The following is a 21,336-nucleotide window of genomic DNA, read 5'->3' as shown; positions in this document are numbered from 1 at the left end:
CAAGATATACTCTGAAAAAAACAGTGCATAATAGAAATGCACACTATAGCAAGCACATTTTCAAGCAACAGTCAAAGGGACAGTATTAGTACTAGTATTAGCCATATAGTGCAAGAAAGTCACGGGCTTTGCTGCACTGGCAAAAAACTAATAATAATAAAAATAAAATAGTAGTAATTTGAAAACAACTTTAGAAACAACAAGCCTCTCTTTTCTGCATATTTCAATTTTCATTAAAAATTAAAAAGAAAAGAAGGCCATTAGAATGCTACCTCTAACTCATTAGCCTTCCTTCTTTGTAATTTTAATGAAAATTTAAATATATAGAATAGAGATGAGTTAGCATTAGCATTTGTAGAGGCATTTGATGCAAGAAAGCAAGCTTATGCAGCATCAGCCAAAAAAAAAAAAAAAAAAAAGTAACATAAATAAATAAAAAATAACCACTTCCACTTCACCCCTCTGTTCGTTCGAAATACCTGTCCAGCTGGGCCTTAAACTTATTTAGGCTATCAACTTCCACGACAAGGGATGGAAGTCTGTTCCACCTACCAACCAATCGCTGGCTAAAGGCAAATTTCCGCACATCTATCCCACATCTGTCCTTCCTCAATTTGAATTTATGCCCTCTCAGGTGATTATTCTGAGCAAGAGGAAGAATCCCATCAGCATTGAGCATGCTCAAACCATTCAAGGCTTTGTACACCTCTATCAGATCACCTTGCTGGTGCCTAGCTTCCAGACACTGTAATTCGCAAAACTTAAGCCTTTCTTCGTAAGAGCACCCCTTTGTCCCATTCACCTATCCTGTTGCCCTTCTCTGTACTCGTTCCAGCAGCTCTACATCCTTCCTGAAATGAGGCCTCCAGGCCTGTATACAGTACTCTAGGTGTGGCCTGACCATTGCCTTATACAAGGGAATAATCACCTCCTTATCCCTGCTAGAAAAATTCCTATATATCATTGAAGGGTTTGCTTACTTCTTTTGCTGCCTCCTTTAATACACCATGAGCTACTCTTGCAGGCCGTCTGCACTGCTCAGAGAACTTCATATCTGCCTGCACAACCACCCCCAGGTCCCCCTCATTCTCTACCACTGTCAGTGTAGTACTTCAGAGTTGATACGTTGCTCTGGGGTTGCTGTTTCCCATATGTAGTACTTTACATTTGTCAATGTTAAACTTCATTTGCCACCTCGAAGCCCATCTGCTCAACCTTTCCAAATCCTGTTGCAGCAGCATAGTGTCAGTAGTGTCCTTGACAACCCTGCCAACCTTCGTATCGTCTGCAAACTTGGACATTAAGCTTGATATACCATCATCAATATGATTTATAAATACAGAAAACAATAAAGGACCCAATACTGAACCCTGAGGGACTCCACCAATAACATTAGTCCACAATGAACAGTGTCCATTGACCACCACTCTGTCTTCTCCCCTCAACCACCCCTTTATCCATAGCAGCAATTTGCCTCCAATGTCACACTGCTCCAATTTGTGCAGCAGTCTTCCATGTGCAACAGTATCAAAAGCCTTTCTAAGATCCAAGTATATAATATCAAAGTTATTCCCTGCATCCAGTTCTTTTGTGACTGCATCACAGTATCCAATCAAATTTGTCAGGCAAGACTTCCCCTTAACAAAACCATGCTGTGTCCTAGCTATAACTGAAGTCTTGTCTAGATGATCCTGCAGTGCCTCTTCAACCAGTGCCTCCATTAATTTTCCGGGAACAGAAGTTAAACTCACAGGTCTATAATTACTTGTGTCAGCCTTTGATCCTCCCCTGTGAATTGGGGTCACATTTGCACATCTCCAGTCCATGGGTACCTCCCCTGAGTCCAAGGAAGCTCTCACAATTATGGCTAAGGATTTGCTTACTTCCTTTGCTGCCTCCTTTAATATAACTGGATAGATCCCATCCACCCCAGGTGCCTTTCTTGTGTTTATCTTCAACAATTTCTCCTCCACTTTGCTCTCAGTTATTACAAGATTCTCTAGCTTACTGCTAGAGTTGAATACACCTCTGGCATTCCCCTCACTGAATAACTCCTCATGTGTGAATGTCGATGCAAAATATTCATTTAGTTTGTTAGCTACCTGAGCAGGGTCATCAACAGTTGACCCATCAATATCAAGTGGACCAATCTGATTCATCCCCTTCCTTCTAGAGTTTACACAAGTAAAGAACTCCTTGCTGTTCCTCTTCGCATCCCCTGCCAAGGATCTCTCGTAATCTGCCCTCGCCCGCCCAACCTCCCCTGTAACCTGGTTACAGATCAACTTGTATCTATCATAGGCGTCTGTGTCACGTGTTAATTTGTATGTATCCCATGCATTTTTCTTCTCTACCATATGCCTCATTAGTTCATCTGACATCCATTTAGGCCCAAACCTTGAACAATATTTCTTAGTTGGTATGTAAAGCCTAGTAGCCTCCAAGATAAGTTCTTTGAATGCTTCCCATTTTGAATTTGCTGTTGGCAACATCATCAGTTGATCCCACTGTATAGAATTTAAATACTGTCTCGGTCCATTGTAGTCGCCTTTACGAAAGCAATACCCCTTTCCTTTACCCCTAATGGTAGTTACCTCTCCGAGTAACTCCCACTTCAGAACACCGTGATCACTGCCACCTAGTGGTTCATTTATCTGCAGATTCTCAATGCACGAAGAATCACTACTGATAATCAAATCAAGAGTATTACTCCCTCTAGTTGCCTCCCGAACATGCTGACGCAGAAAACAATCATCCAATAAATCCACAAAAGCCTTGCTACTGTGTGAGTGACCAGCCCCCAAATTCCAGTCAACATCCGGGGAATTAAAATCCCCCATTACAAGACTCTCTGAATTTACTGGCCCACTCTATTTCTCCGAACAGTTTCTTATTATACTCATCAGAGTCATTAGGCCTATAGCACACTCCTACTCTCAATTTTGATCTCCCAATGCTTATGTCACACCAAACTGACTCGACACTGCACTGTCCAGCGACGTCGACTGGCTTCCCTTCCTTGGATGTTATGTGTTTTTTAACCAATAGCATAACCCCTCCTCCCCTCCCATCCCGTCCATCCTTTCCACAAAAATTGCACTCCCCAAATTCCAGCTCTGCATTCCCAATATCCGTGTGACACCACATCTCTAAAATCCCCACAATATCCGCCCTTGATGTTTTGAGCAATACCTCAAATTCATCAAATTTATTTACTAAACTCCCAACATTGGTGTACACATTTGTTTCTAAACACGAGTTGTTTCTAAACATGTATTCAAATGACTACCATTGAATTAACAGCTAAAAGCACTTCAGCTATAATTAAGGGCAAGCTGCTGCTATGGATAAAGGGATGGTTGGGTGGGAGAAGACAGAGTGGTAATCAATGGACATTGCTCTTCATGGACTAATGTTATTAGTGGAGTCCCCAGTTTCATTGGGCCCATTGTTGTTTTCTATATTTATCAATGATATTAATGAAGGTATATCAGGTTTAATGTCCAAATTTGCACATGATACAAAGGTTGGTAGGGTTGTTAATGATAGTAATGACAGCATGCTACTGCAACAGGATCTTGAAAAGTTGGGAAGATGGGCTGAGAGGTAGCAACAAGTTAACATTGACAAATGCAAATTACTGCATATGGGTACCGTTAGGGTACTACACTCAGGGTAGTGGAGAATGAAAAGTACCTGGGGATAATTGTGCAGTAAGATATAAAGTTTTCTGAGCAGTGCAGACAGGCTGCCAGAGCAGCTCATGGGGGCTTGCAAATATGCATATTAACAAGATGTATTTAAATGACTACCACTGAATTAACAACAGCTTTTAGCTGTTGTAAATTCAATTTTGCTAGCAGGGATAAGGAGACATAAGAATAACAGGAATTTTGCTATAGCAGGGATAAGGAAACTATGTTAGACCACACCTTCAGTACTAAATGCAGGTCTGGAGGCCTCATTTTAGGAAGAATGTAGAGCTACTGGAACAAGTACAGAGAAGGGCAACAAAGAAGTTTTAAGTTTCTGCAAATTGCAACATCTGGAGACTAGTCAACTGCAAGGTGATCTGATTGAGGTGTATAAGGCTTTGAATGGTTTGAGCAGGCTCAATGCTGATAGGATTCTTCCTCTTGCTCAGATTGCACACCTGATGGAGCATAAATTCAAGTTGAGGAAAGACAATTGTAGAATACATGTGTGGAAATTTGCCTTTAGCCAGCAATTGGTTGATTGCTGGAACAAACTTCCATCAGTTGTGGATGTTGATAGCTTAAATAAATTCAAGGAAGAACTGAACAAACTTTTGGAGCAAAATATAAAATATAAAAAATAATTATTATTATTATTATTAATTGATAATCATACTAATTATTATTATTTATTAATTAAATAATAAATTTTTATTATTATTATTATTTATTTTTTATTATTTTTTGTCAGGAAGTACACAGATGTATGACAGGAGATCAAAAAAAATGTGGCATATGCAACAAGTAACAATCATCCTGATCATCATGTCAACCACCAGTATTGTGCCATAGGCCCTACCCTACACAAGAGCCTAATAGCAATAAGTCTCCGGGAGAACACTTACAAGGAACTCCAGAAAGTTGCAATCCTGAACACATGTAGGATAATCAGAAAGTTCCTTGACCAATGATAACATCAGACATAACCACCCTGTGCACTTGGTACCAATACTTGTCACAGGGTGGAACCCACATAAGGGAGTAATATGATAATAATAATAATTTTTAAAAAAATAAAAATAATTAAATTAAATAAAAAAGAATAATAATAATCAACAATAATAACAAAAGAATAATATAGATCAGGCAATAATAAAAATAAATTGGAAGATATAAAAAAAAATAAAAGATTTATAAAAAGTAGATAAAAAAAAACAGACTGCGCTTCCCTCCTTGCATAGCTATGCAGCAGACCTTTCCAATTCAAACTGTCAGTCTCAACTACCTTGGTAGGCAACTTCTTCCATAATCAACTTGCTGGCTAAAAGAAAACTTCCTGCAATCGAGTCTAAACCTTTTCCCCCATTCTGGAATCCTTTATAATGGTGAAGATTTCACCTTCATTCATTTTACTATCCCCTCTCATAGTCTTACAGACTTCAAAATCAGGTCCTCTCTAAGGCACCTGGTTTCCAAGCTGCGTAAGCCCACATTTTCAAAGTCTTGCCCTTTTACTGATTTCACCATGCAGTTCGCCTGTCTTTAGACTCTTTCAAGAAGCCCAGTTTTTTTTTTTTAAATGAGGTCTCCATACTTCGATGCAAGGTTCAACGTGCAGTCTTAGAATTGTCTTATTAAAAGGCTTGTGGAACACCAGTCCCCTAGCTGCCATCCAGTACCACAAGAAGATGGTTCAGGAAGTAGGGTTGCATAAGGTCTCTGGTAGGGCAAACCCTGGCATCACCTGAGTTTGCCAAGGAGGACCTAAAAAAAAAAAAAAAGCTTTGTTGGAAACATAGTTGAGTTTTGGAGGAAAGAGGAAGATAAAGGGGTGGATGATAGGAAGGCATTCACCAGGAAATAGATGAATGGGGAATAGAAGGGGCAACCTTGCAGAGGTTGCTTATCCTCCAAGGGGGAAAAGGTACTGTTAAATGCTGCAGAAAGTATTTAGAGTGGTAGTGCCCACCATGCAAAAAATTTTTAGAGGAGAGGAGGGAATGAAAGTCATAGGACCAGGGTATTCTATGTTGGGTTTGGGTCACCACTATGTTTATACACATGGCATTTTTGTTAGAATCCTGACATCCCACCACTGGCCAGACCAGCTAAAACCAGTGTCTGCATCCCACACCATACTACTGGAATAGGAAATCAGCATCACATTAGCAGAAGGCAGTGGGAAGCTTCCTGGATAGGTCACACCCAACTGTTGTCATATCCTGTCCAGTACAAGGACACAAACACATTTACAGTCAGTCATACACCTATCATACTACGTGCAGACAGGATGTCTTAAGTTTTTTTTTTAAATATATTCAGGGTGTGCAAAAAATATAAAGTGGCAGCACCCTGAATATGGAACATTACACACACTTAAAAAAAAAGTCATACTACACTCATTTGGTCACAGAATAATTTACATACATGACCAATTTGTTCAAGCTACAAGTACACACCTTAGCTTCCAGTAAAAGTTTTTTTATATATATAAATACATATTCAAGAGTGCACATTCATTACATTTAACAGAAAAGGACATTCACACTCACTCATACATTTAATCACACACTCAGTTTCTCTTGTCACAGCACTCTGAACAAGGGCAACTGTAAAATCCTGCATTTTACCTGTCATCTGCCTACAAGCAATCCCAATACTTTTGTCACTCTAGTGTACTTTTTGGGAGAAAAAGTATTTGTTCATTTTATCGCATTAGAAGAAGCTGCAACTATCGAAAACAGACTCATAAGGTAAAACCCGAATCTGATAACGGCAGAGTAGATTGTACAATCAGTTCTTTTCGTAGAAATTGGATTCTCGAGTTCACGGATCAGGAACTCTCACCCTGAACAAATGAGTTTCGTTTCACGCAGTTGCAACTTCCCTTCTGTTGCTGTTTTGACCCCCCAGATATCAGTTCCTTTCGAAGAAATTAGATTCATGAGTCCGGAGATTGGGAACTCTCACCCTGAACAAATGAGTTTCATTTTCACATGGTTGTTACCCCCTCTCTGTTTTGGTCCCCAGTTATCAGCCCTGAAGATTAGTCTCCCCCCTTGGGGGGGGGAGACTAATCTTCAGCACCGGATCAATGGGAGCATGGTTTGTTATTGTTTGGTTTTTTTTTTTGAGGAGCATTAGCAACTAAGGCCATATTGCTCCGGGATATGCGGTGGTCATTCCCTGACCTTTCCGCATCCTCCACATTTGGTGGTGACGGGCTCGAACCCCGGTCTAATCAAGAAGCGTGTGCTACGCACTGCTGCTCCTTCCCACCTGGCTATGGATGCGCCAAATGGGAGCATGGGAAGTATATATGAGAAGAGACATATACAGGGGAGAACAAGAGAGGACACTGAGAGGGAGAGTCTTAGAACTTGTGAAGGAGTTTTGGCAGTCTTCTGGAGGAAACGAAGGCTAAGGCCATTACTACAACTACACTTAGACCACCAGCCGAACTGACTGAAACGATACAGTCGCCATTCAAGATACAGTGGATTGAGTCATTCTTTATACTGGTAAGTTTTATCTTACTTTTACCCTCTTTTAGTACATAAGCATCCCTCCTCAGTAATATAATTGTTAGTGCAACACATCATGACACATGGTTTGTAAACTAGAATTTAACTTGACTAGTTCATACAGCATTATTAATGTCTCCACAGAAACACCCGATTGTTATACACCTCTACACTCCTCCACGATGTGGACTGTGAACCAGAAATGAGCAAGATACCACAGCAGGATCACACAAAGAACGCAAACATGGCGCTACTCACATCACTAGCTAGGGGCACATGAGCTAACTTCCTATTGCTTATTAATGTTAAGAGTATAAAAAGATGTACTATACCCATATATAGCTTATAAGTATGTTTCTGAAATAGTTTGATGATAAATTATGTTTTGTTTGAGTATCCCTGCCTCAGACCTATTCTCTTGCTGCATGTCAGCCATAAACACAAGTTTTAGAATAAAGAACTATTATTGCGGCACTTCAAGATCTGACTATAATAGATAGGGTCTTGTGGTGAAAAACAAAACTGATTGAAGCTGCAGGTTCTATTCCCTAAGTGGCTGAATAGATCTGTAGGGCTCAAGATCACTGTCCTATTATAAAAGTCACTAGGCAGTCGCTGAAGTTCATTGGTGTTTTCTGAAACATGCTTTAATTGAGATTTTATAGCATCCAAACCATTCCCGGTACTTAGGCAGATTGTGTGGCATTTCGGGTATACAGAACAATAAAGCCCAGCCCAGCATAGCAATGAATTCCCCCCCCCCAAAGGCACCAATGTAACACAACACACTTTTTTTTCCTGGAAGTTTCACTCTTGCACTCAGAACATATTTCCAAACAAAAACACTCAGGTCAACTTACACACATACATTCAGTCACCCATTCTCATTCACAATACCCCAACCTGTACATAGTCATAAATATACCCTTACACATCAACTGCAGTCATTCAATACATTCAAAAACAGATTCAGGTTCAGTCATTTGATACACATTGAGGGCAGACAACAATTACACATAGACAGGGCCACTTGGGTCAGTTCAGGACAAAATGTCACATCGTAGATCACCAGTTAAGCCTGGGTGTCACAATTAGTCAGACTGGTTTCCACAGCTTATATAAGCAGGTAGATTGTCTTCATTTGAGCAGTGGTGAGGGGCAGGGCTACATCCAGATACCAGTCAAGCCTGGAAGTCAAATCTATTTCTTGTGATCATTTTTGGTATAGCCCCAGGGTGTCCATGGGCACCCTTGGAACTTTATACTCTGCTCTACCAGCAACCAATGGGAAGGATGAGATGTGTCGGATGTTTCCCGACGTAAGGAATAGGGTCAGTTTACTGTTACTGCTAAGGCTAATGTTAAATTATTATTCATAGCCCAGCATCTGCTATGCATGCCAATGCTAAATAATTTAGCCCTGAAGGAAACATTCCTGAAGAGAACCAAGTTGGTGGTTTTGGAAAAACCAGTGTAACTCAAAGAATAAACCATTTGGTTATTTTCCCCCTTTGTTGTCCAGTCCCAATTGTCTTGTCTTTTCTGCAGTAATTTAATCACCATCTGTTTCTTTGCTGTTTTTCAGAGTTTTCAAGGTTTTTTAGCATTAGCATTAGTAGAGGCATTTGTATACAAGAAAGCAAGCTTACGCAGCATCAGCCAAAAAAAAAAATAAAGTAAAATAAATAAATAAAAAATAACCACTTCCACTTCACCCCTCTGTTCATTCGAAATATCTGTCCAGCTGAGCCTTAAACTTATTTAGGCTATCAACTTCCACGACAAGGGATGGAAGTCTGTTCCACCTACCAACCACCCGCTGGCTAAAGGCAAATTTCCGCACATCTATCCTACATCTGTCTTTCCTCAATTTGAATTTATGCCCTCTCAGGTGATTATTCTGAGCAAGAGGAAGAATCCCATCAGCATTGAGCATGCTCAAACCATTCAAGGCTTTGTACACCTCTATCAGATCACCTCGCTGGTGCCTAGTCTCCAGACACTGTAATTCGCAAAACTTAAGCCTTTCTTCGTAAGAGCACCCCTTTGCTCCATTCACTAATCTTGTTGCCCTTCTCTGTACTCGTTCCAGCAGCTCTACATCCTTCTTGAAATGAGGCCTCCAGGCCTGTATACAGTACTCTAGGTGTGGCCTGACCATTGCCTTATACAAGGGAATAATCACCTCCTTATCCCTGCTAGAAAAATTCCTATATATCATTGACAATACACCATGAGCTACTCTTGCAGCCCATCTGCACTGCTCAGAGAACTTCATATCTGCCTGCACAACCACCCCCAGGTCCCTTTCATTCTCTACCACTGTCAGTGTAGTACCACAGAGTTGATACGTTGCTCTGAGGTTGCTGTTTCCCATATGTAGTACTTTACATTTGTCAATGTTAAACTTCATTTGCCACCTCTCAGCCCATCTGCTCAACCTTTCCAGATCCTGTTGCAGCAGCATAGTGTCAGTAGTGTCCTTGACAACCCTGCCAACCTTCGTATCGTCTGCAAACTTGGACATTAAGCTTGATATACCGTCATCAATATCATTTATAAATACAGAAAACAATAAAGGACCCAATACTGAACCCTGAGGGACTCCACCAATAACATTAGTCCACGATGAGCAGTGTCCATTGACCACCACTCTCTGTCCTCTCCCCTCAACCACCCCTTTATCCATAGCAGCAATTTGCCTCCAATGCCACACTGCTCCAATTTGTGCAGCAGTCTTCCATGTGCAACAGTATCAAAAGCCTTTCTAAGATCCAAGTATATAATATCAAAGTTATTCCCTGCATCCAGTTCTTTTGTGACTGCATCATAGTATTCAATCAAATTGGTCAGGCAAGACTTCCCCTTAACAAAACCATGCTGTGTCTGAGCTATAACTGAAGTCTTGTCTAGATGATCCTGCAGTGCTTCTTTAACCAGTGCCTCCATTAATTTTCCAGGAACAGAAGTTAAACTCACAGGTCTATAATTACTTGTGTCAGCCTTTGATCCTCCCTTGTGAATTGGGGTCAGATTTGCACATCTCCAGTCCATGGGTACCTCCCTGAGTCCAAGGAATCTCTCATAATTATGGCTAAGGGTTTGCTTACTTCCTTTGCTGCCTCCTTTAATATAACTGGATAGATCCCATCCACCCCAGGTGCCTTTCTTGTGTTTATCTTCAACAATTTATACTCCACTTTACTCTCAGTTATTACAAGATTCTTTAGCTTACTGCTAGAGTTGAATACACCTCTGGCATTCCCCTCGCTGAATAACTCCTCATGTGTGAATGTCGATGCAAAATATTCATTTAGTTTGTTAGCTACCTGAGCAGGGTCATCAACAGTTGACCCATCGATATCAAATGGACCAATCTGATTCATCCCCTTCCTTCTAGAGTTTACATAAGTAAAGAACTCTTTGCTGTTTTTCTTCGCATCCCTTGCCAAGGATCTCTCGTAATCTGCCTTCGCCTGCCTAACCTCCTTTGTAACTTGGTTACAGATCATAGGCTGACACAGAAGCCTATGATAGATACAAGTGTCACATGTTAATTTGTATGTATCCCATGCATTTTTCTTCTCTGCCATATGCCTCATTAGTTCATCTGACATCCATTTAGGCCTAAACCTTGAACAATATTTCTTAGTTGGTATGTAAAGCCTAGTAACTTACAAGATAAGTTCTTTGAATGCTTCCCATTTTGAATTTGCTGTTGGTAACATCATCAGTTGATCCCACTGTATAGAATTTAAATACTGTCTCAGTCCATCGTAGTCGCCTTTATGAAAGCAATACCCCTTCCCTTTACCCCTAATGGTAGTTACCTCTTACACATTGTACTCCCACAGAGGTGGCAGTGATCTATTGGAATGAGCAGAAGCCTGAAAAACAAGATGCAGGATATTTCAGAGACTGCTGGAAGTCATTGTGATACAAGTAAACACATGGGTTGTGTTAGGGTAGCTAAGAATAGAAACAAGTGCAGGTATACTTGCGTGTACACCAATGCTAGGAGTTTAGTAAATAAATTTGATGAATTTGAGGTATTGCTCAAAACATCAAACGCAGATATTGTTGGGATATCAGAGACATGGTGTCACACAGATATAAGGAATGCAGAACTGGAATTTGGGGAGTACAATGTGTATAGAAAGGATAGACAGGACAGGAGGGGAGGAGGGGTTATGCTATTAGTTAAAAAACACATAAAATCCAAGGAAGTGAAGCCAGTCGACATTGATGGACAGGGCAGTGTCGAGTCAGTTTGGTGTGACATAAGCATAGGTAAATCAAAATTGAGAGTAGGAGTGTGCTATAGGCCTGATGACTCTGATGAGTATAATAAGATACTGTACAGGGAAATAGAATGGGCCAGTAAATCAGAGAGTCTTATAATGGGGGGTTTTAATTTCCCAGATATTGACTGGAATTTGTGGGTTGGTCACTCACACACTAGCAGGGCTTTTGTGGATTTATTGGATGATTGTTTTCTACACCAGCATGTTCGGGAGGCAACTAGAGGGAGTAATACTCTTGATCTGATTATCAGTAGTGATTCTTCATGCATTAGGAATCTGCAGATAAAGGAACCACTGGGTGGCAGTGATCACAGTGTGCTGAAGTGGGATTTACTCAAGGAGGTAACTACCATCAGAGGCAAAGGGAAGGGTTTTTGCTTTCGTAAAGGCGACTATGATGGCCTGAGACAGTATTTAAATTCTATACAGTGGGACCAACTGATGATGTTACCAACAGCAAATTGAAAATGGGAAGCATTCAAGGAACTAATCTTGGAAGCTACCAGGCTTTACATACCAACCAAGAAATTTTGTTCAAGCCTAAATTGTTGTCAGATGAACTAATGAGACATATGGCAGAGAAGAAAAATGCATGGGATACATACAAATTAATGGGTGACATGGAAGCCTATGATAGATATAAATTGGTCTGTAACCAAGTCACAAAGGAGATTAGGCAGGCAAAGGCAGATTATGAGAAATCCTTGGCAAAGGACGCAAAGAAAAACAGAAAAGAGTTCTTTACCTATTTAAACTCAAGATGGAAAGGGATGAATCAGATTGGTCCACTGGATGTTGATGGTTCAACAGTTGAGGATCCTGCTCAGGTGGCTAACAATCTAAATGAGTATTTTGCATCTACATTCACACATGAGGAGTTATTCAGGAAGGGGAATGTCGTAGGTGAAGTAAACATTGGCAGTGATCTAGATTATTTTCTAATAACTGAGAGGAAAGTGGAGGAGAAATTGCTGAGGATAAACATAAAAAAGGCACCAGGGGTGGATGGGATTTATCCAGTTATATTAAAGGAGGCAGCAAAGGAAGTAAGCAAACCCCTAGCCATAATTATGAGAGCTTCTTTGGACTCAGGGGAGGTACCCATGGACTGGAGATGTGCAAATGTAACCCCAATTCACAAAGGAGGATCAAAGGCTGACACAAGTAATTATAGACCTGTTAGTTTAGCATTAGTAGAGGCATATGATGCAAGAAAGCAAGCTTATTCAGCATCAGCCAAAAAAAAAAAAAAAAACCCTCTCCCATTTCACCCCTCCGTTCGTTCTAAATACCTGTCCAGTTGAGCTTTAAATTTGTTTAGGCTATCAACTTCAACAACAAATGATGGAAGTCGGTTCCACCAACCAACCACCCGCTGGCCAAAGGCAAATTTCCGCACATCTATCCGACATCCGTCCTTCCTCAATTTGAATTTATGCCCTCTGAGGTGATTATTCTGAGCAAGATGAAGAATCCCATTGGCATTGAGCATGCTCAAACCATTCAAAGCCTTATACACCTCTATCAGATCACCTCGCCGGTGCCTAGTCTCCAGACTCTGTAATTTGCAAAACTTAAGCCTTTCTTCGTAAGAGCAACCCTTTGTTCCATTTACTAATCTTGTTGCCCTTCTCTGTACCCGTTCCAGCAGCTCTACATCCTTCTTGAAATGAGGCCTCCAGACCTGTATACAGTACTCAAGATGTGGCCTAACCATTGCCTTATACAAGGGAATAATCACCTCCTTATCCCTGCTAGAAAAACATCAACTCTGCGGTACTACACTATTCAGTGTAGTACCGCAGAGTTGATACATTGCTCTGGGGTTACTGTTACCCATATGTAGTACTTTACATTTGTCAATGTTAAACTTCATTTGCCACCTCTCAATCTGTTCAACCTTTCCAGATCCTGTTGCAGCAGCATAGCGTCAGTAGTGTCCTTAACGACCCTGCCAACCTTTGTATCATCTGCAAACTTAGACATTAAACTTGATATCCCATCATCAATATCATTCATAAACACCGAAAACAACAATGGACCCACCCAACACTGAACCTTGAGGAACTCCACTAATAACATTAGTCCACGTTGAGCAGTGTCCATTGATTACCACTCTCTGTCTTCTGCCACTCAACCATCCCCTTATCCATAGCAGCAATTTGCCTGCAATGCCACACTGCTCCAATTTGTGCAGCAGTCTTCCATGTGCAACAGTATCAAAAGCCTTTCTAAGATCCAAATATATAATATCAAAGTTATTCCCTGCATCCAGTTCTTTTGTGACTACATCATAGTATCCAATCAAATTGGTCAGGCAAGACCTGCCCTTAACAAAACCATGCTGCGTCTGAGCTATAACTGAATTCTTGTCTAGATGATCCTGCAGTGCTTCTTTAACCAGTGCCTCCATTAATTTACCTGGAACAGAAGTTAAACTAACAGGTCTATAATTACTTGTGTCAGCCTTTGATCCTCCTTTGTGAATTGGGGTTACATTTGCACATCTCCAGTCTATGGGTACCTCCCCTGAGTCCAAAGAAGCTCTCATAATTATGGCTAGGGGTTTGCATACTTCCTTTGCTGCCTCCTTTAATATAACTGGATAGATCCCATCCACCCCAGGTGCCTTTTTTATGTTTATCCTCAACAATCTCTCCTCCACTTCCCTCTCAGTTATTACAAAATCATCCAGCTCACTGCCAATGTTTACTTTACCTACATCATTCTCCTTCCTGAATAACTCCTCATGCGTGAATGTAGATGCAAAATACTCGTTTAGATTGTTAGCCACCTGAGCAGGATCCTCAACTGTTGAACCATCAATATCCAGTGGACCAATCTGATTCATCCCTTTCCTTCTCGAGTTCAAGTATGTAAAGAACTCCTTTCTGTTTTTCTTTGCATCCTTTGCCAAGGATTTTTCGTAGTCTGCCTTTGCCTGCCTAATCTCCTTTGTGACTTGGTTACAGACCAACTTATATCTATCATAGGCTTCCATGTCACCCATTAATTTGTATGTATCTCATGCATTTTTCTTGTCTGCCACATGTCTCATTAGTCCATCTGACAACCATTTAGGCCTAAACCTGGAACAATATTTCTTAGTTGGTATGTAAAGCCTGGTAGCCACCAAGATTAGTTCCTTGAATGCTTCCCATTTTGAGTTTGCTGTTGGTAACATCATCAGTTGGTCCCACTGTATAGAATTTAAATACTGTCTCAGACCATCATAGTCGCCTTTACGAAAACAAAAACCCTTCCCTTTACCTCTGATGGTAGTTACCTCCTTGAGTAAATCCCACTTCAACACACTGTGATCACTGCCACCTAGTGGTTCATTTATCTGCAGGTTCTTAATGCATGAAGAATCACTACTGATAATCAGATCAAGAGTATATATTAACTTCGGTTCCAGGAAAATTAATGGAGGCACTGGTTAAAGAAGCACTGCAGGATCATCTGGACAAGAATTCAGTTATAGCTCAGACACAGCATGGTTTTGTAAAGGGCAGGTCTTGTCTGACCAATTTGATTGGATACTATGATGTAGTCACAAAAGAACTGGATGCAGGGAATAACTTTGATATTATATATTTGGATCTTAGAAAGGCTTTTGATACTGTTGCGCATGGAAGACTGCTGCACAAATTGGAGAAGTGTGGCATTGGAGGCAAATTGCTGCTATGGATAAAGGGATGGTTGAGTGGCAGAAGACAGAGAGTGGTAATCAATGGACACTGCTCAACGTGGACTAATGTTATTAGTGGAGTTCCTCAGGGTTCAGTGTTGGGTCCATTGTTGTTTTCTGTATTTATAAATGATATTGATGATGGTGTATCAGGCTTAATGTCCAAGTTTGCAGACGATACCAAGGTTGGCAGGGTTGTTAAGGACACTACTGATACTATGCTGCTGCAACAGGATCTGGAAAGGTTGAGCAGATGGGCTGAGAGGTGGCAAATGAAGTTTAACATTGACAAATGTAAAGTACTACATATGGGAAACAGTAACCCCAGATCAACGTATCAACTCTGTGGTACTACGCTGACAGTGGTAGAGAATGAAAAGGACCTGGGGGTAATTGTGCAGGCAGATATGAAGTTCTCTGAGCAGTGCAGACGAGCTGCAAGAGTAGCTCATGGTGTCTTGTCAATGATATACAGGAATTTTTCTAGCAGGGATAAGGATGTGATTATTCCCTTGTATAAGGCATTGGTCAGGCCACACCTTGAGTACTGTATGCAGGTCTGGAGGGCTCATTTCAAGAAGGATGTAGAGCTGCTGGAACGAGTACAGAGAAGGGCAACAAGATTAGTGAATGGAACAAAGGGTTGCTCTTACGAAGAAAGGCTTAAGTTTTGCAAATTACAGAGCCTGGAGACTAGGCATCGGCGAGGTGATCTGATAGAGGTGTATAAGGCTTTGAATGGCTTGAGCATGCTCAATGCCGATGGGATTCTTCCTCTTGCTCAGAATAATCACCTGAGAGGGCATAAATTCAAATTGAGGAAGGACGGATGTCGGATAGATGTGCGGAAATTTGCCTTTAGCCAGCGGGCAGTTGGTTTGTGGAATAGACTCCCATCGCTTGTTGTTGAAGTTGATAGCCTAAATAAATTTAAGGCTCAGCTGGACAGGTATTTAGAACGAACGGAGGGGTGAAATGGGAGTAGTGGTTGTTTTTTTTTTTTGGCTGATGCTGAATAAGCTTGCTTTCTTGCACCATATGCCTCTACTAATGCTAATGCTCTTTGAGTAACTCCCACTTCAGAACACTGTGATCACTGCCACCTAGTGGTTCATTTATCTGCAGATTCTTAATGCATGAAAAATAATACCCAGTTTATAGTAATACCCATAAATTTGAGTGTGTGTTTCTTAAGTCTGTATACAATCAGTGTCAGATTATCCTATAAGCACACTAGGCACGTGCTTGGGTAACCAGAAAAATATATGACCATTTCAATCTGCATGTACAAAGATTTGATTTGGAATGATGGCAACACTGGTATCTTCTCACCTTTTTAGCTGTTCAGCAGCATATGTATAGTTGGTTGGTTGATTGATTGGGATATTTTTTTGCGCATCAGCATCTATGGCCATAGTATGCCAGGATATGTATAAATCAGGCTCCTATCATATATTATTATATGGTTTATTTACAATCACTTAATGTTTTGTTGATAAGTGACTTTATTGAATTAGTTACCAGTTAACCATAATTAAAACAATACTTGAAACTTATGAGCTTTGAAGCATCCTTATACTAATTATTTTTTTAAATGTTTTTAAATAAAAAGCTTGTCAGCTGTTTACAGACAGATGACAACACAGACTGATGTGGCAAGTCTTGTGAGGTTAGCAACAACCAATATTTTTTTTATTTCCTGTAAAATGTGAGAATTCTACTATAATAAAAATGTAAAATTTGTTACTCTGTTAAATTCTCTGGCTATTACAACTCGCCTACTAGCAAACAGGATAATATTATCAGCTTATGGCCACGTGTGTGTGTGTGTTTAACATAGTAAATTTCAATTTTTTTTTTTATTTCAGATAACTAAGAAAAGAGAAAACAAAATATCATCAACTGAGTGGAGCAATGTAGCAAACAGGATAATATTATCAGCATATGGCCATGTGTGTGTGTGTGTGTGTTTAACATAATAAATTTTAATTTTTTTTTTTTTTTTTATTTCAGATAACTAAGAAAAGAGACAACAAAATATCATCAACTGAGTGGAGCAGAATCATAAATTGGAAGAAGAGAAATAAAAAAACTAGGGAGATAATCAAAAATATCCCAAATTTGACATATTTTTCAAAAAAATATCTGAAGCATCTTCTCCAATAGCAAAGACATTGATTGAGCCATCAATTGCAAGTATCTCAGATAATGACCTTCTTGTGTTGAGGCAGACATCATCACAGAAAATGAATCAGAAATTGTAAGGGATTCCGATCATCATACTCCTGATGTAAAAACAGATGTTGTTCCTGAAAGTGTGCATGTTCCAGAGACTGAACTTGTTCATGCTGTAAATAACAGGGTGAAAGATCCTGGACAAGGTTGATTTCGGCACTGATGATATTCCCTACTGGATTGATCATGGGCCAAAACACTGCCAAAACCACTCAGAGCCATTTAATTCATCAAGTCAAACATATGAAATTGTTAAAAATACCAGGTACTGTTTACAATATTTATTTTTCAGCACAAAAGCAAATGGTGAGAAGTATACTTGAGACTGTCTACTGTAATCACCACAACAGGGTCTGTGTACTGTTTAGTTTGTAAACTGTTTTCTAATAAATCCACGTCAACCTGATTTGCAGTAGATGGATTCAGTGACTGTTGAAATACATATCTAATGAAACAACATGAAAACAGCACAATTCACAGATATTTGATGTTGACATATTTAAATTGAAGACAGGGTTTTGGTTTGACACAAAAACTGGAGGAACAAATCAGAGGAAAACATGAATATCGGCAACATGTTTTACGGTGTGTTGTAGTTGTGATTGGAACTTTAGCTGAACACGGTCTGCCTTTCCAAGGATCCAACAAGACATTTGGATCGTGTCCATGAGACAAAATGGAAATTTTTTGGAACTGTTAGAACTTGTGGCTCAGTTTGATCCATTTTTAGCAGGCCATATCTCAAAATATGGGAACACTTATGAAGGTAGCCCATCATATCTATCTAAGACAATATGTAATGAACTAATTGATTTAAAGAGTGACAAAATTCATTCAGTTGTTGTGGACAAAATAAATTCTGGATACTTGGATACTTCACTTTATCTGTTGCTTCTACTCCTCATCTTTCACACACTAATCAAATTAGTATTGTAATAAGATGTGTGTCACCCACAGAGGGAAAACCAGTGAAACGATTTCTAACATTCCTCAAATTGGAAAGCTACACACCCATGAGAAAGAATGACAAATCAAGTGTTGGGTTATCTGTAACAAGTTTGTAAAATAGATTTTTCAAAGTGCAGAGGACAGTTGTATGACAATGGTACCAACATGGCAGGCATTATAGAGAAATGCAGCAGCAGGTTTTAGAATGTAAAAACTATTTCATATTCATACCATGTGATGCACACACTCTAGATCTTGTTGGCTGCAGTGCTGCTGACAGTAAATTTTTTCTCAACAGTGCAGTTACTTTATACATTTTTTTCTGCCTCAACACACTGATGGCAGTTCTTAAAACATATCTCCAGCAATGAGAGTGTACTGAAATCTCTCTCCAATACTTGCTAGGAAACATGCATTGAAAAGCACAATTACAAAATCATATTCAAAGAGTGTAGATGTATTAGACACCATAGTTGAGACCAGTCACAAAAAAGAAGAAACAAAGAAAAGGCAGAAAACATTTCAAACCAGATGCAAGAGATGGAGTTTATATTTATGTTGATTTTTTTAAATGAAATTTTACAAAGCTTTCACTGCCACTACTAAAGCTCTCCAAGAAGAACTGTATTTAGAGACACATGCAGATCTCTACCCATTATTAGCAAATTAATTGAACACAGAGGAATTAGTTCCAAAAATTTGAAGATAAATCAAAAAATATCTTGCCTTACACTGACTTCAAAGAAGCCAAATCCCAAAAGTGAATCAGAAAAAAAAACAAGACAATGGTGGAAAAGAGCCAATGACAATGACTTTCTCTCTCAAGGAGAAAAAGTTCATCATCTTGTTTCTGGTATGCATGAATATGGCATACAAGAAACAAGGTATGCCATTGATTATTACTAACTGCTCTGCAGAACATTCTTTTCTCAGCTAAAAAGAATGAAAAACTCTAAGAGAACAACAATGTATCGGGACAGAATTAATTCCCTTGCTCTACTCTGTACTGAAGTGGATATGCTTCGTAGAATAACTTTTGATGATTTAAGCAAGGATTTCACAATCAGAAAATAAAGGAACTATTTTAGATCAAACATTTAATGTAATCGTTATTTCAAGTAATAAAAACTTGTTTTCTGTCTTAATATTGTTTTTTTAAGTTTCACATTTTGTAGCAAGGTGTGTGGAACCAAAATATTTTTGATGCTTAGGGTCCTGGAAGCCCCTAATATGGCTCTGAGTATAGTCCAGTCTTTATGATCTCCAGATCCAGCAGCAGAGTGCCAACCAACAATTGCAGGGTGATGAATGTGTTCACAGTACAACAAGCTCTAGTAACAGTTAACAACGATTCTCAATATGCTGTTAATTTTTGATTTATTTCTGGCCATGGAAACTCAGGAAAACCAGACACCAGCACCATAGGCAATTACTGAAAGGAATACTTCTTTATATATCAAAAACAAAAGTTTTCTTTTTTAGGCCACAGTCAAAGCAACTGATGCAGGCTATCGTGGCTACATAGTTTTAATTTTTTTTGCTGGGTAATCGAGGTGGTGATAGAATGACAGTTTATTATCAAACATCACCCCAAAATATCTCATATGTCCTTCTGTTGTTACTCCAGTACCTCTCACAAGACAAAAAAGGTCATCAGCAAAGGTGACCTTGTCAATGAGATTTAGGTCAGCAGTCAGATATTCCTCTAGCAGAGAATTCCAGAAAAACAGACTCAGTACGTACCATTGTGGAAATCCCCCGGTCACTGTGCATGTGAGTGAATTGAATCTGGTACATATAGTCACGTCTACTTTTTAAATAGTCCTGTATGATTTTAAACAGGTATAGCATGGTTCAGCTCTTAAGAATGCTGGACTACCAAGCTTGTCTTATATATAATATACAGTGTTGCAAGTCAAGTGGCACCGAAGGCCCCCCCAACTCCATGTTCATGGCTTTTGTGACACAATATAACCTGTAAAGGTGAGATAGCGTGGTCAGCGTACTAATTTTTTTTTTTTAATTAAAACCCCAAATGAGAGGTATTACAACGTATAGTACTTAGTACCATGCATGGGTTGGAGGTTGATAAGACAAAAGGAGATATTTGTTGACAGACTTGAACTTCTGTAGACGAAGAAGATAAAAAGTTGGTTCTGTGAGTTTGAAGTTGGACAGAAAATGGATGTTGGCTGGTGGTGGCACGTGTTCGGACTGTTTCGAAAGAGAGAGAGCTGAAATTACAGAAGCCGGTTCAGAAGAAGAGTGCCCATGGAAGTATCTGTAGAAAAGGCATGCAGCAGACACAGTACATCTATGAGACAGAGAGTGGAGAGACTCTGTTAGAGATGAGTTATTAATTAACCTAACTGCACTCTTCTGAATGGAATCTAGAAGCATGAGAGAGGTTTGGGTCACCACCCCAAAACCTTTTTCCACGGTAGGGTGGATTTGCGATTTGTACAGAATGAAGAAGGATGGAAAGAAGGAGGACTGAAATCAACTAAGTTGTCTTTGCCCCAGTGGAGAATTACCTGGAGATTGGCATTTAAGGAATTAGTAGCAGATATTCGAGAAGCTGAAGCTGATTGGGCAGGGTGAAGTTTCTCAAACCTGAAAGTGAATGCAATGTGCTATCATCAGTAAAACTATGGATAGGATTTCCGGTCAATCGAAGGTCATTAATAAAGAAGACGAAAAGAGTGGAGGAAAGAACTGAACCTTGGGTGACACCAGCATTATTGGAGAAAGTAGAAGGCAGAGAGCCATTTATCATTACTCTCAGTGAGCGATCAGAGAAAAAACTGGATAACCAATTACAAAAAACAGTTGGCAAACCATGAAGATGAAAGATTGTTTAGAAGACCTTTTATGCCAATCACACGATCGAAAGCCTTTAAGAAGACAAGAGCAACTGCTTGTGTTTCACTGTACTTTTC

At 39.7% G+C, this 21,336-nt stretch overlaps 1 protein-coding gene across 5 annotated transcripts in view; it reads right to left on the bottom strand.

Annotated features, from left to right (window-relative positions):
- The window catches only part of LOC150084715 (echinoderm microtubule-associated protein-like 2), a 364,524-nt gene that overhangs the window by 307,431 nt on the left and 35,757 nt on the right, over positions 1 to 21,336 (bottom strand). The gene's annotated exons all lie outside the window — the stretch shown is intronic.

Source organism: Mastigoproctus giganteus, chromosome 6, assembly GCF_048544385.1.
Source record: "Mastigoproctus giganteus isolate SK-2022 chromosome 6, ASM4854438v1, whole genome shotgun sequence".
Taxonomy (NCBI): domain Eukaryota; kingdom Metazoa; phylum Arthropoda; class Arachnida; order Uropygi; family Thelyphonidae; genus Mastigoproctus; species Mastigoproctus giganteus.
This window is presented reverse-complemented; position numbering and strand designations above follow the sequence as displayed.